Source organism: Chlorocebus sabaeus, chromosome 15, assembly GCF_047675955.1.
Source record: "Chlorocebus sabaeus isolate Y175 chromosome 15, mChlSab1.0.hap1, whole genome shotgun sequence".
NCBI lineage: Eukaryota > Metazoa > Chordata > Mammalia > Primates > Cercopithecidae > Chlorocebus > Chlorocebus sabaeus.
In genome coordinates this window covers 40,428,686-40,441,891 of record NC_132918.1, presented here as the reverse complement: position 1 = coordinate 40,441,891, position 13,206 = coordinate 40,428,686, and the positions used below count along the sequence as shown (strand labels likewise).

The window sequence follows — 13,206 nt, the reverse complement described above, 5'->3', positions numbered from 1 at the left end:
TTCGTTTTAGATAAAACATTTATATGCTAGGTGCAGTGGCTCATGCTTGTAATCCTAGCACTTTGGGAGGCTGAGGAGGGTGGATCCCTTGAGATCAGGTATTTGAGACCAGCCTGTCTAATATGACAAACCCCATCTCTACTAAAAATACAAAAATTAGGCTGGAGCGGTGGCTGACGCCTATAATCCCAGCACTTTGGGAGGCCAAGGCGGGTGGATCACTTGAGTTTGAGACCAACCTGGCAAACATGGTGAAACCCCTTCTCTACTAAAAGTACAAAATTAACCGGGTGTGGTGGCACACACCTGTAATCCTAACTACTTGGGAGGCTGAGATATGAGAATCGCTTGAACCTAGGAGACGCCCAGTGCATCAAGATCACACCACTGCACTCCAGCCTGGGTGATAGAATGAGACTCTATCTTTACAAAAAAAAAAAAAATTAGCTGAACATGGTGGTGCATGCCTGTAATCCCAGATACTCTGAAGGCTGAGGCACCAGAATCACTTGAACCCAAAATGTGGAGGCTGCAGTGAGCCACGATCATGCCACTGTACTCCAGCCGGGGAGACAGAGAGAGACTGTCTCAAAAAAGAAAAAAGAAAAATTATATACTAACACTATTCATCTTGTGCAATGTATTTTGAATATATTTTTCCTATCTGCCTTTGAATTCAATTTATGGTACTTTTTGTGCTACAGATATTTTTTAATTGATATGCAGTCAGAGATACCAACAATTTTAAGATACTTTTTCTGCTTGAAAGGCTTTCCTTACCCTAAGATCAGAAAAATTTTGCCTGTAATTCTTTTTGGCATATTATTTTTAAACATGAAATACTGTTCTGTATTTCTGTACTTTAATATACCCTGAATTAATTTTTTAAAAAAATTTAGATACAGGGGCTACATGTGCAGGTTTGTTACATGGGTATATTGTGTGATGCCAAGGTTTGAGCTTCTATTAAACCCAAATAGTGAACATAGTTCCAGTAAATAATTTTTCAACCCTTACCCTCTTCCTTCCCTCCCCTTTTTTGGAGTCTTCAATGTCTGTTTTGTTTCTATCTTTATGTTTGTGTGTACTCATTGTTTAGCTCTGATTTATAAGTGAGAATATGATATTTGGTTCTGTTTCTGTGTTAATTCACTTAGAATAATGGCCTACAGCTATGTTCATATTGCTGCAAAGGACATGATTTCTTTTTCTTTTTCTTTTTAATGTTTGCTTAGTATTCCGTGGTATATATGTACCACATATTCTTTATCCAATCCACCATTGATGGGCAACTAAGTTTATTCTATGTCTTTGCTATTGTGATTAGTGCTGCAATAAACCTACTAATACAGATGTCTTTTTAGTAGAATAATTTATTTTCCTTTGGGTATATGCTCAGTAATGGGATTGCTGAGTCAAATGGTAATTCTGATTTAGTTCTTTGAGAAGTTTCTGCTTTTCGCGTGGGCTGAAGTAATTTGCAGTCCCACCAAGGGGAGAAATACAGAGAACCCAAAAATAAAGCCACACGCTTACAACCAACTAACTGATCTTCAACAAAGTCAACAAAAATAAATCAATAGGGAAAGGACATGGTGTATTAGGTGTTACCTTTTTTTCTTTATCCTCACCTACATTTGTTATTTTTTGACTTTCAAATAGGAGTCATTCTGATTGTTGTGAGATGGTATCTCATTGTGTTTTTAATTAGCAGTTCTCTGATGATCAGTGATGAGAATTTTTTTCATGTTTGTTGGCTGCTCATATGTCTTCTTTTGAGAAGTGTGTATTCCTGTCCTTTGCTTGTTATTTGTTTTTTTCCTGTTGATTTAACTTCCTTGTAGATTCTGCATACTAGTCCTTCGTCGGATCCATAGTTTGCAAATATTTTCTCCCATTCTGTACGTTGTCTATTTAGTCTGTTGATAGTTTCTTTTGCTGTGCAGAAGCTCTTCAGTTTAATTAGGTCCCACTTGTTGATTTTTGTTTTTGTTACAGTTGCTTCTGAGGATTTAGTCATAAATTCTTTGCCTAGGCCAATGTCCAGAAGAGTATTTCCTAGGTTTTCTTCTAAGATTTTTATAGTTTGAGGTGTTACATTTAAGTCTTTAATCCATCTTGAGTTGATTTTGGTATATGGTGAGAGGTAGGGGTCCAGTTTCATTCTTTGCATATGATTAGCCAGTTTTCCCAGCATCATTTATTGATTAGGAGGTCCTTTCCCCATTGTTGGTTGTAGGTGTGTGGCTTTATTTCTGGGTTCTCTGTTCTGTTCCATTGTTCTATGTGTCTATTTTTATACCAGTACCATGTTTTGGTTACTGTAGCATTGTAGTATAGGATTGCTTTGGCAGTTTGGGCTCTTTCTTAGTTCTATATGAATTTTAGAATAGTTTTTTCTAATTCCATGAAAAATGAGGTTGGTAAGTTGATAAGAATTGTGCTGAGTCTTTAAGATTCCTTTGGGCAGTCTGGACATTTTAATGATGTTGACACTTAGAATCCATGAGCATGGAATGTTTTTCCATTTGTGTCATCTATGATTTCTTTCAGCAGTGTTTTGTAGTTCTCCTTGTAGAGTCTTCCATCTCCTTGATTAGATGTATTCCTAGGTATTTATGTCTTTTGTGGTTATAAATGGGATTGCATTTTTTATTTGTTTTTTTCCGCTTGAACGTTATTGTTGTATAGAAATGCTACTAATTTTTTTTTTTTTTTGAGACAGGGTCATGTTCTGTTGCCCAGGCTGGAGTTGCTAGGTTTCATAATGTCAAACTATAACAGAATTAGTTAAGTGGCGCAATCACAGCTTACTGCAACCTTAACACCTGGGCTCAGTTGATCCTTTGGCCTCACCCCTAGAGTATTAGGACTACAAAGTCCGTGCCATCACAACTGGTGCTACTGATTTTCATATGCTGAAAATTGACTGAAGTAATTTATCTGATTTGTGAGCCTTTTGACAGAATCTGTAGGGTTTTCTAGGTATAGAATTATACATCAACAGTAGACTGGTCGCTGTGGCTCACGCCCATAATCTCCACACTTTGGGAGACCAAAGTGGGAGGATCACTTGAACTCAGGAGTTTGAGACCAGCCTGGGCAACATGGTGAAGCCTTGTCTGTACTAAAAATAAAAATACAAAAATTAGCTGGGCATGGTGATGCATGCCTGTAATCCCAGCTACTCGGGAGGTTGAGGCAAGAGAATCGCTTGAACCTGAGAGACAGAGGCTGCAGTGAGCCAGGGTCGTGCCACTGCATTCCAGCCTGGGTAACAGAGTGAGACTGTCTCAAAAAAAAAAAAAAAAAGAAATAATCAACAAAGACAGATAATTTGATTTCCTCTTTTCCCATTTAGATGACTTTTATTTCTTTCTCTTGCCTGATTGTTCTGCCTAGGACTTTCAGTATTATGTTGAATAGGAGTGGTGAGACAGTAGACATCCTTGTTTTGTTCCAGTTCTTAGGAGGAATGCTTTCAACTTTTGCCCATTCAGTATGATGTTGGTTATGGGTTTGTCATAGATGGCTCTTACTATTATGAGGTATGTTACTTTAAGTTGTTGAGGTAAAACTTAAGTTTTGAATACACTGCGCCATCAGTAACTTTTCGGCCTGGCCTCCATGCCTCTACAGATGGGACTATAAATTTCCAGAATTCTCTGTGCTACTGCTAGTCCTTTTCCTGCTGCCCTGATACCCTGACACACCCTTGCTACTTATTCTGTTGATGTTTTCTTTTTCTTTTTTTGAGACTGGGTCTCACTCTGTCACCCAGGCTGGAGTGCAGTGGTGCAGTCATTGCTCACTGTGGCCTCAACTGCCCAGGTTCAAGTCATTCTCCCACCTCAGCCTCCCAAGTAGCTGGAACTACAGGCGGGCACTACATGCCTGGCCAACTTTTGTAATTTTTTGTAAGAGAGGAGGTTTCACCATGTTGGAGAAACTGGTCTTGAACTCCTGGGCTCAAGCAGTCCTGCCTCAGCCTTCGAAAGTGCCAAGAGTACAGGCAGGAGTCACCTTGCCCAGCCTTGGTGTTTTCTTTCTTTTTAACACATCCTCTGTCAGGATATAGAAAGTTGGGAATGGGAGCATGGATAGTACCTTACTTCACTGAAGCTGACCAGCTATTCGATTCTTCCTTTGGGATGAGCCTTAGATCTGTGAGCTTTCAGATAGGAATTTTCCTGAAGCAGAGTTTGGGTAATTTTTCTTAATCTTGACCTTTCTGTCTATCTTGTAATTAATATAATTTTCACCTAGATTTTGTCATTAGGTTGTTCGTTAGTGTCAGTGTTTGGTATGATTTATTTTTGTGAATTTTTGTGATTTCAGAATTTGAGTAAGAATTTGATAGAGGCTATGTACTGAAATTACATTACATTAGAGAATTTCAGTAGTTTAATGTTTTAAAAGGTAATTTTGGCTGGTAGAGAAAAATGAGGAACAGAGTGAATGATATCAAAGGTTCCTAGTAGTTATATGAATGAAAATGAAACCCAACTGTTTTACTTATGATCGGTCTCTATTGTCATATTACAGTGCTTGCTTTTGAAGGTAGCTTAACTAATTTTGTTATAGTTTGGTATTATGAAACCTAGCATTTGTACCTCAAGCAAGATAGTCTTTTTGTTAGGTATAAAGGTACCCTTTTCATTTTGACAAGGTGTTCATTTGATAAGTAGTTATGTCATTAAGCAGAACTACTTAAGGTTGATTTGATTTGGTTATCTCAGCACTACAAATTCAGGATGTCACTGTGTTTGGTTTTTCTTCAAATTTGCATCTTAGTAACTAAAAACAGTCTTAACATTTCAATTAGGTGGCGTTCATGTTTCATTATTTTCAATTTTGCTGGTAGAAGAAAAGGATAGAATATACACAATTGATGACCTAAGAGAAGTGTGATAGAAAGATACACCAGTGAAATTATTGTTCTTTCTCTCCTTGCTCTTTAATTTGTGTTTGTAATTTGTGCATTGCTTTCTGGGCTTGCTTCTGCTTTACCTTATAATTGTTCCCCAGGGTTTGCTGTGTATTTGTCTCTCTGAAATTAGATTGTGAACTCCTTCAGGAAAGGAGACTAAAAAATGTTTTACTAATATTTAAAGTATCCAAATGCTGTTAACATTTTTCTAATAATGGTGATAACCTACCTACATACATGTATCACTTTTACGTGCCTTATCTCTTGAGTACTCTGAGTTTTACCTGTGTATTGCAGGTGTCATTCTTCTCATTGTACAGGTGTGGATACTGTGACAAAAGCAGGTTAATGGACTTGACCATTGTCTTGTTTGTCAGTGAGAGAGCTGATTTCCTGACTCTCTTTAACGGTCTTGCCACAGTAGTGTTGCATCATGAGTCGTGTGTGTGTATTTGTTTTTGTTTTCTTTTTTTAATAGTAGTAACCTTTATTTAAAATAGTTTTTAATTTAGGAAAGCGCATTTTACATCAGTTTCCAACTAATTATTAGAGTCAGAAACGAAATAAAATCAGAGAAAATCCTTTGTAGAAAAAATACACAAAGAACATTTCTACATGTGAAAAAGCAGTAAACAGTGTTAACATCCAAGTTTTTAGTCTCAATTCCACATCTTCTAATGAACACCACTATCAACCTTGAGATCTGATTTGTTCTTGTCATTCTTCACTGATTAGATGAAATATGTTAAGATGTCTTTTTCACTCACTGGAATAGACCTAAAGTGGCAACCAACTATCTCAACAAGTTGTGCTTTGTTAAGTCCTGGTTGGTTGCTGGCTTTAAGTGTCTCTTGTATCTCCTAAGTGTATTTACTTGTAATTGGTATAAATCAACCTCTGGGGTATCAGTATCTTGAACAGGTGAATCACCTCCATCATCATCACTCCCTTTTCTCTTTCTTCTGTTTCAAATACTCTGAATTAAGTTTTTATGATAATCACATATGTAAAGATGCCTGCGCTCATATCCAGCTCGATCTTCACCTTCTGGGATATGCTCCTCTGGATCCTCTTGCCGAAGCTGGCGTTGCCTGCCGCCCGGCCGCACTGCTCACCATCCTCCGCAGGCAGCACAGTTGTCCGGAGCCTGGCCTGGCCGCCCCCGGGGGCCCAGCCGCTGAGACCGCCCCTGTGCCCCGCCCCTCAGCCCCGATTTCCCGGCCGAGGCGGCGGCAACCACGGCAGCCACTGCGGCTGCCGCCTCCCCACCGCGGCTCACCTCGTCAGGCGTGAAGCCGTTCTTGTCTCCGAGCTCCGGGGTACCGGCGCTGAGAGAAATCCCCACTCCCCTGGCCGCTCCGGCGGCGGCAGTTCACTCTGCACACTAAGGTAGCGGCATGGCAGAACACCAACTGGGTCTGCTGCTGCTGGTGCCGAAACAGTGGTCAGTGCTGAGGGCCAAGACGCAGAGTCGAGCGTCTCCTGGAGCGGGGACCCAGCTCACTGTCACATGGGGACCTCAGCTTTTTTTTTTTTTTTTTTTTGAGACAGAGTCTTGCTCTGTCACCCAGGCTGAAGTGTGGTGGCGCAATCTCGGCTCACCGTAACCTCCGCCTCCTGGCTCAAGCGATTCTCCTGCCTCAGTCTCCTGAGTAGCTGGGATTACAGGCGCCCGCCACCGCGCCCAGCTATTTTTTGTATTTTTAGTAGGGACGGGGTTTCGGCTGAAACCCCGCTGGTTTCAAACTCCTAACCCGAAGTGATCGGCCCTCCTCGGCCTCCGAAAGTGCTGGGATTACAGGTGTGAACCACCGCGCCTGGCTATATATATATTTTTTAATGTTGGTCATTCTTTCTATTGTTAAGACCCTTTGCCTTATTTTCCTTTGAGGTTAATTAGATTTTGGTGTCATAATTTGGGTGGTCTCACATAATTTTGATTCTTATTCTGGATCTGCCACCTACTAGTTATATGACTAAAACAAGTTAACCTCTCTGAGTCTGTTTGCTCATTTATAAAGTGGGCATGATAGAACTTCAAAGGATTGTCTTGAGGGTTTAGTAAGAATTTAGCTAGCTAGCTAGTTTGTTCAAGGACATAGGTATCTGATAAATGGTTTTTTTTGTTTTTTGTTTTTTGAGATGGAGTCTCGCACTGTCGCCCGGGCTGGAGTGCAGTGGCCGGATCTCAGCTCACTGCAAGCTCCCCCTCCCGGGTTTACGCCATTCTCCTGCCTCAGCCTCTGGAGTAGCTGGGACCACAGACGCCCGCCACCTGGCCTGGCTAGGTTTTGTATTTTTTTTTAGTAGAGACGGGGTTTCACCGTGTTAGCCAGGATGGTCTTGATCTCCTGACCTCGTGATCCGCCCGTCTCGGCCTCCCAAAGTGCTGGGATTACAGGCTTGAGCCACCGCGCCCGGCCTGATAAATCTTAATGTTTTTTCCCCTGTTGGCTGAATCAGAACAGAAATAAGAGTTAAAACTGCTGGTAAGCCTATTTTCTCCATCTTCTTATTTTGCCCATAGTTAAAAAGCCACTTTTGTTATATTCTGCACTAATCTCCAAAGTTCATTTTGTTTTAGCTTTTATTATTTTAATTAGCCCAGTTTATTTTTGGTTATGTTCATCTCTTGTGCTTATCCTTTAGACACATTGTCTAAAACCAAAAAGCCATGTTTCTGAAGCAGAGTTTTTAAAAGATACTTTATATTTCTCATTAAGATTGTTTGTGACTCTAGACAGAATCCCTCCTCACACACAAACTCCAGCTTATCTATTTTTCAAGATCTAAGGTAGAGTTCTTGGCATTATTCACATTTTTACTGTACCTTCTTGAAGATGGAAGAGTCCGAAAGATTTAAAGGTTTTTGAGCAGAATTATACATAAAAAACTGTCGTAGTTTGGTGTTGCTATAGTAGAATATCACAGACAAGGTAATTTATAAAGAAAAATTTCTTTCTCATAGTTCTGGAGGCTGGGAAGTTCACTGTCAAGGTACTGGCATTTGTTGAGGGCCTTCTTGCTGAGTCAGCTCATGGTGGAAGGTCAAAGAGAGGGCAAGCGAAAGCAGTGATTGAACTTGCAGCCTCACCTCCCATTAGACCCTGCCTCCCAACAGTGTTGCATTAGGTTTGTTTTCATCCTATGCTTTTTGTAGGACATATTCAAACCATAGCACAGACACACTTATTTAAAATTTTAAATCACTGTTAAAGCATGTTTCCTTGTTATATGTGGAAAGCATTGCCTAGTAATAACTTAATAGTCTGAAGGTAGTTTTCTGAAAAAAAAGTGGACGTAGTACAAACATCTTAATACATTTTTTGATTTGTTTTGTGGAGTGTTATATCATATAAATTGCAGTTGCACAAAAGTGAATAAAGGAAGGTAATTGTAAATTTTGATGCATCTAAGGTTACTTTAGGGACATTCTCTTCACTAAACTATGCAGAAGATGGGAACTTTTTTTTTTTTTTTAGAGAAAAAGACCCAGAGATGATTGAGAGGTTCAGGTTAAATTAACATGACGGTGCATTCATCTCATTAGGTTCCCTAAGATTCTCAACACATGGTGTGTTGGCCACTTGATTGATTCACAGGTTTTTTGGAGAGAGGATCTTTGCAAGATGGCTCTTCTGCTCTTGAAGACTGGCAGTAGTTACAGGTACAGATAGATATGTTACTGGTTTTGTACAAGATGCAAAAGATGAATGGTGATCAAGCCACCCTGGCCACAGGAGAAAGCACATGCAGTTATTCATCAAGAGACAGTACACTTCATGTTTATTTTTTTAAAAATCTAAGGCTTTGGGATCAAGAGAAGGTAAGGTGCTATTGAACAGTTTTGAGTAGTGGCACCGCAGTGCCAGAAAAAGATAAATTGGGCTTATAGACGCTGTTATAATAAACGTTATAAATTGAGAATGCTAACAAGTACAAAGGAAACAGATATATAAAACTTTATTCGAGTTAGCTGGATATTCTGTTGGAGATTCTTAGGAGCTGTGAATGGAGGCAGGTGGGGGATGACTAGTGGGAGGAAGCTCAAGTAAGGCACGTCCATCCTGCTAGTAATTCTTAGAAGCTACAGATTAGCTTGTCAGATTTTAAATGTTAGTCAAAATAAATATACCTGAAGTTTCTTGCTTGGAAAAGCAGGTTAGATGTGACTAGAAATGGAGGGGTTTTTTTGGTTTTTTTTTTTTTTTGTTTCGTTTTGTTTTTAATGGAGGATTTTAGAAGGGAGTAGTGTAGAATTTAGAGCTAGAAAGGATTTTACACATGAAAATATGAAAAGTAGACTTTGTAGGTTTATCTAAGATTTTTGTTTAGTGACAGAGCTAGAACTAGGATCCAGGGTTTCTCTTTCATGGTTAGTTCAGCTAGGAAGAATATTTAAAGAAGCCAGGGTAATTCAGATGAACCTTGATAGGTATAGGAAAGAGGTAAGAGAACAAAAATCCAGTAGGTAAGAAGATGGAAGAATTTTAAAATCGTTTTTATAAGAAATGGATATTATTAATTTAGAATTTATGAGTTGTTTCACAGAGGGCTTGAAGTGGGAAAACAATTGAAATTATATAGACCATATAAATACTTCTATAAAACATCTGTTAAAATTGATTCTGTAATTCATTGTCATTTGAATAAAGTGGGAATGTGTCAATATTAATCAAGTGCTATTTGAATGTCTACTTTCAAGTAGCTGGGACTACAGGTGCATGCCACTATGCTCAGCTAATTTTTGTATTTCTTGTAGAGATGGGGTTTCACCATGTTACTCAGGCTGGTTTCAGACTCCTGAGCTCAAGCAGTACACCTGCCTTGGCCTCCCAAAGTGCTGGGATTACAGACATGAGCTACTGCACCCAGCCAAAGTGAGACATGGTTTTACGCAGGTAAATACTATGATGGAATCTACACTCAGGCAGCTGAATTGATTGGAGGGAGGATAGGTGGAAAGCAATATACCAATTATTATAATAGTTGAAAGGCAGCTATGGGTATGTGGTGATAAGCCCAGTTGCAATAGTAAAAGCAAATAATGGAGCTGAGTTGGAGGACTGCTTTGAGAGAAGCAGGCTGGATATGTAAGGAATATTATATTCAGAGTACATTTGTTTCTCTCAGTCTGTGTTCCTTTTTTCCCTCTCATCTCTCTCCAACCTGTGTTTCTTATAACTAGTCTTAAATCTTTTCTCTTATTTAGTAATTATGGAAATGTAAAAAAAAAAAAAAAAAATTGTTTTAACAAATTCAGGAAAGGCATGGTGACTCATGCCTGTAATCCTAGCACTTTGGGAGGCCGAAGCGGGAGGATCACTTGAGGCCAGGAGTTTGAAATCACCCTGGGCAACATAGTGAGATCTCATCTCGACAAAAAATTTAAAAATAGCTGGGCATGGTGGCATATACCAATAGTACCAGTTATTGAGGAGACTGAGGTGGAAGGATTGCTTATTTCCTGTTTATCTTGTACTTTTACCTGTTGATTGTAGATTGATTTCAGGTGACATTTGAATGAACTCAATAAAGAAGCCAGGACTTTCCACATCTTAGAAGCCACGTGTTAGGCTCATTTTGTGTGTATTTCTACGGTGGTAGACAGTGTAATGCTCTAAGAGTGCGGCAGCTGTAAGAGAAATCACCTGGTCTCATGTAATATAGTTCTTTAACCTGATAAGCTACTACTTGTGTTGTTTTTGTAACTTAAAAAAAAAAAATAACTGAGCACACTTTTTATCTGCATTCAGAGTGTTTGCAGCTGTTTTGTTTGTTTGTTTTTGAGACAGTCTTACCGTCTCCCAGGCTGGAGTGCAGTGGTGCAGTATTGGCTCACTGCAACCTCCGCCTCCTGGGTTGAAGTGATTCTCATGCCTCAGCCTCCCAAGTAGCTGGGACTACAGGCACGTGCCACCAAGCCCTGCTAATTTTTGTATTTTTAGTAGAGACAGGGTTTTACCATGTTGGCCAGGCTGGTCTCAAACTCCTGATCTCAGGTGATCCACCTGCCTCAGCCTCCCAAAGTGCTAGGATTACAGCACTGCACTGGCCGATAGTCATTTTTTAAAATCCCAATTCTTCATTTCTAGAGAAGGAACTCTGTTTGGATCTTCTTGTTACAGGTTTGTATTTCTGGAACATCAGCTATGGCAAGGAATTGGGCCTCGTTGTGTAAATGGGACCCAACGCTATGCGTGGATAACTATTGTGAATCAAACGGGAAGGTGAATTGGAGATATTGTGAAAATAGAAAACCACAAACAAATACTTATTTTGTAACAGTAAATATCTGCGATCTTGTTCATGTTGTCTTTTAATGAGGATGCGAGAGACTGGGGTTTATGATTGGCCCAAGTTTGATATAAGTAGGCATTTGACTCCAATTAGCAGCAAATGTAATAGAGAAGGTAAAAGTGGGATGGTTGGCACTATGAATTAGGACACTGAACACATATTGCTCTGTCATCCAGTCTGGAGTGCAGTAGTGTGATCTCAGCTCACTGTAGCCTTCACCTCTTGGACTCAAACGATCCTCCCACCTCAGCCTCCCTAGTAGCTGGTACTTCAGGTATGTGGTACCATACCTGGCTAATTTTTCTTTTTTTTTTGTAGAGACGGAGTCTCACTGTATTGCCTAGGCTGGCCTTGAACTCCTAGGATCAAGTGATCCTCCTGCCTCAGCCTCCCAAAATGCTGGGATTACAAATGTGAGCTACCATGCCTAGCCTATGATAGACTTTAAAAAGCACAAAATCAATTTAAAATAGCATGGACAAGAGATTTTGCTGTATTTTCAAAATTTCCTTTCTGTTATGCATAGATCATCTAATATGTAAGCAAGATCTTCTTTTAGAAAAGTAGTTTCCAAAATATTTTAAATCAAGCACTTGCAACAGTTGATTCCATATAGTAAGATATCTCTGTATTACTAGAAAGGGATTTGCAAAGTGATAGACTTAAGATTTCTTTTCGGCCGGACGTGGTGGCTCACGCCTATAATCCCAGCACTTTGGGAGGCCAAGGCGGGTGGATCATGAGGTCAGGAATTCAAGACCAGCCTGGCCAACATGGTGAAACCCTATCTCTACTAAAAATACAAAAAAAATTTAGCTGGGCACGGTGGCAGGCCCCTATAATCCCAACTATTCAGCAGACTGAGGCAGTTGAATTGCTTGAACGTGGGAGGCAGAGTTTGCAGTGAGCTGAGATCGCGCCACTGCACGCTAGCCTAGACAACAGAGCAAGACTCCATCTCAAAAAAAAAAAAAAAAAAAAAAAGATTTCAGGAGTTAGGTTTAATTACTAAGGACATTTAGTCCAGGGGCAGAAGGATAGGCAGCTGATGCAACATTTTTATGTTCATATATTTCTTTGGAGGTGTACTGGGAGAGGCAGTTTTAACTCATTGACCTAGAAACAGTGGAATCATTTGAAAGAACTGGGCGAGGTGGTAGAGGTGATGGTTACTAGCTCTTTACCATGTATACCTTTAACATTTGTCCACCTTGGTATGTTACATTTTGGAAAACATCTGTTAGTAGTAGTGATTGCTGCTTCACAACAGAAAAATTATTTTAGGGAAAGCAATTATATAGGAAAAAAAGTTCCTTGGTTTTTCTTCACAAGTCTGGAAGCAAATATAAGGAGGAATATGCATAAGTAAACTTGTCTAAAAATATGTTGTGGCCGTCTTATAAACTGCTTTATTTTTCAGAAGAAAGAAAAGTTCCGTTTTAAAGTCCTTTTTGGAATCTGAGATTATTAGCTGAATTCTATTTGGAGTTTCACACAAAGTTCTAAGACTTAACTGAAGATTTACGGCCTGATGAACCAAGTAGATTTATGCTTCTAAGCACATTAGCCAGAAAAGTGGGTAACTAGGGGGAATCTGACTGTTAGTTCAGCCTGCGCATATGCACATCTCTAGTTGAGTCTCTTAGGGTTTCCCTTAAGGGACTTCTTAGGGCTCATAAGCTTGTTCCTCTCAGAAGAATCTCTGTATCTTCATCATGGAAAAACCCAGGAGGCCAATTTTATGGGTACCCGATGGTGGCATTGTGGACAAAGGGAACTTACTTCCTGGACATATGAAGGATAGCTCTTGAATCATCAAATTGTTAAATTTGGGGTCTCGTGGAAAGGGCCTAGAACCCCAAATCACAAAGACTATGTTCTGGTCCCAGCCCTGGCACTAAGTGAGGACAGAACCATATCTGTGTTACCACTAAATACCCACTGCCTACTACAGTGCTTACCATGTAATAAGCATT

General features: G+C 39.7%; 1 protein-coding gene and 1 pseudogene across 1 annotated transcript in view; one reads left to right on the top strand and one right to left on the bottom strand.

Annotated features, from left to right (window-relative positions):
* The window catches only part of SELENOT (selenoprotein T), a 34,194-nt gene that overhangs the window by 10,076 nt on the left and 10,912 nt on the right, over nucleotides 1-13,206 (top strand). The gene's annotated exons all lie outside the window — the stretch shown is intronic.
* LOC140713562 (histone deacetylase complex subunit SAP30 pseudogene) lies at nucleotides 5,509-12,992 on the bottom strand (annotated as a pseudogene).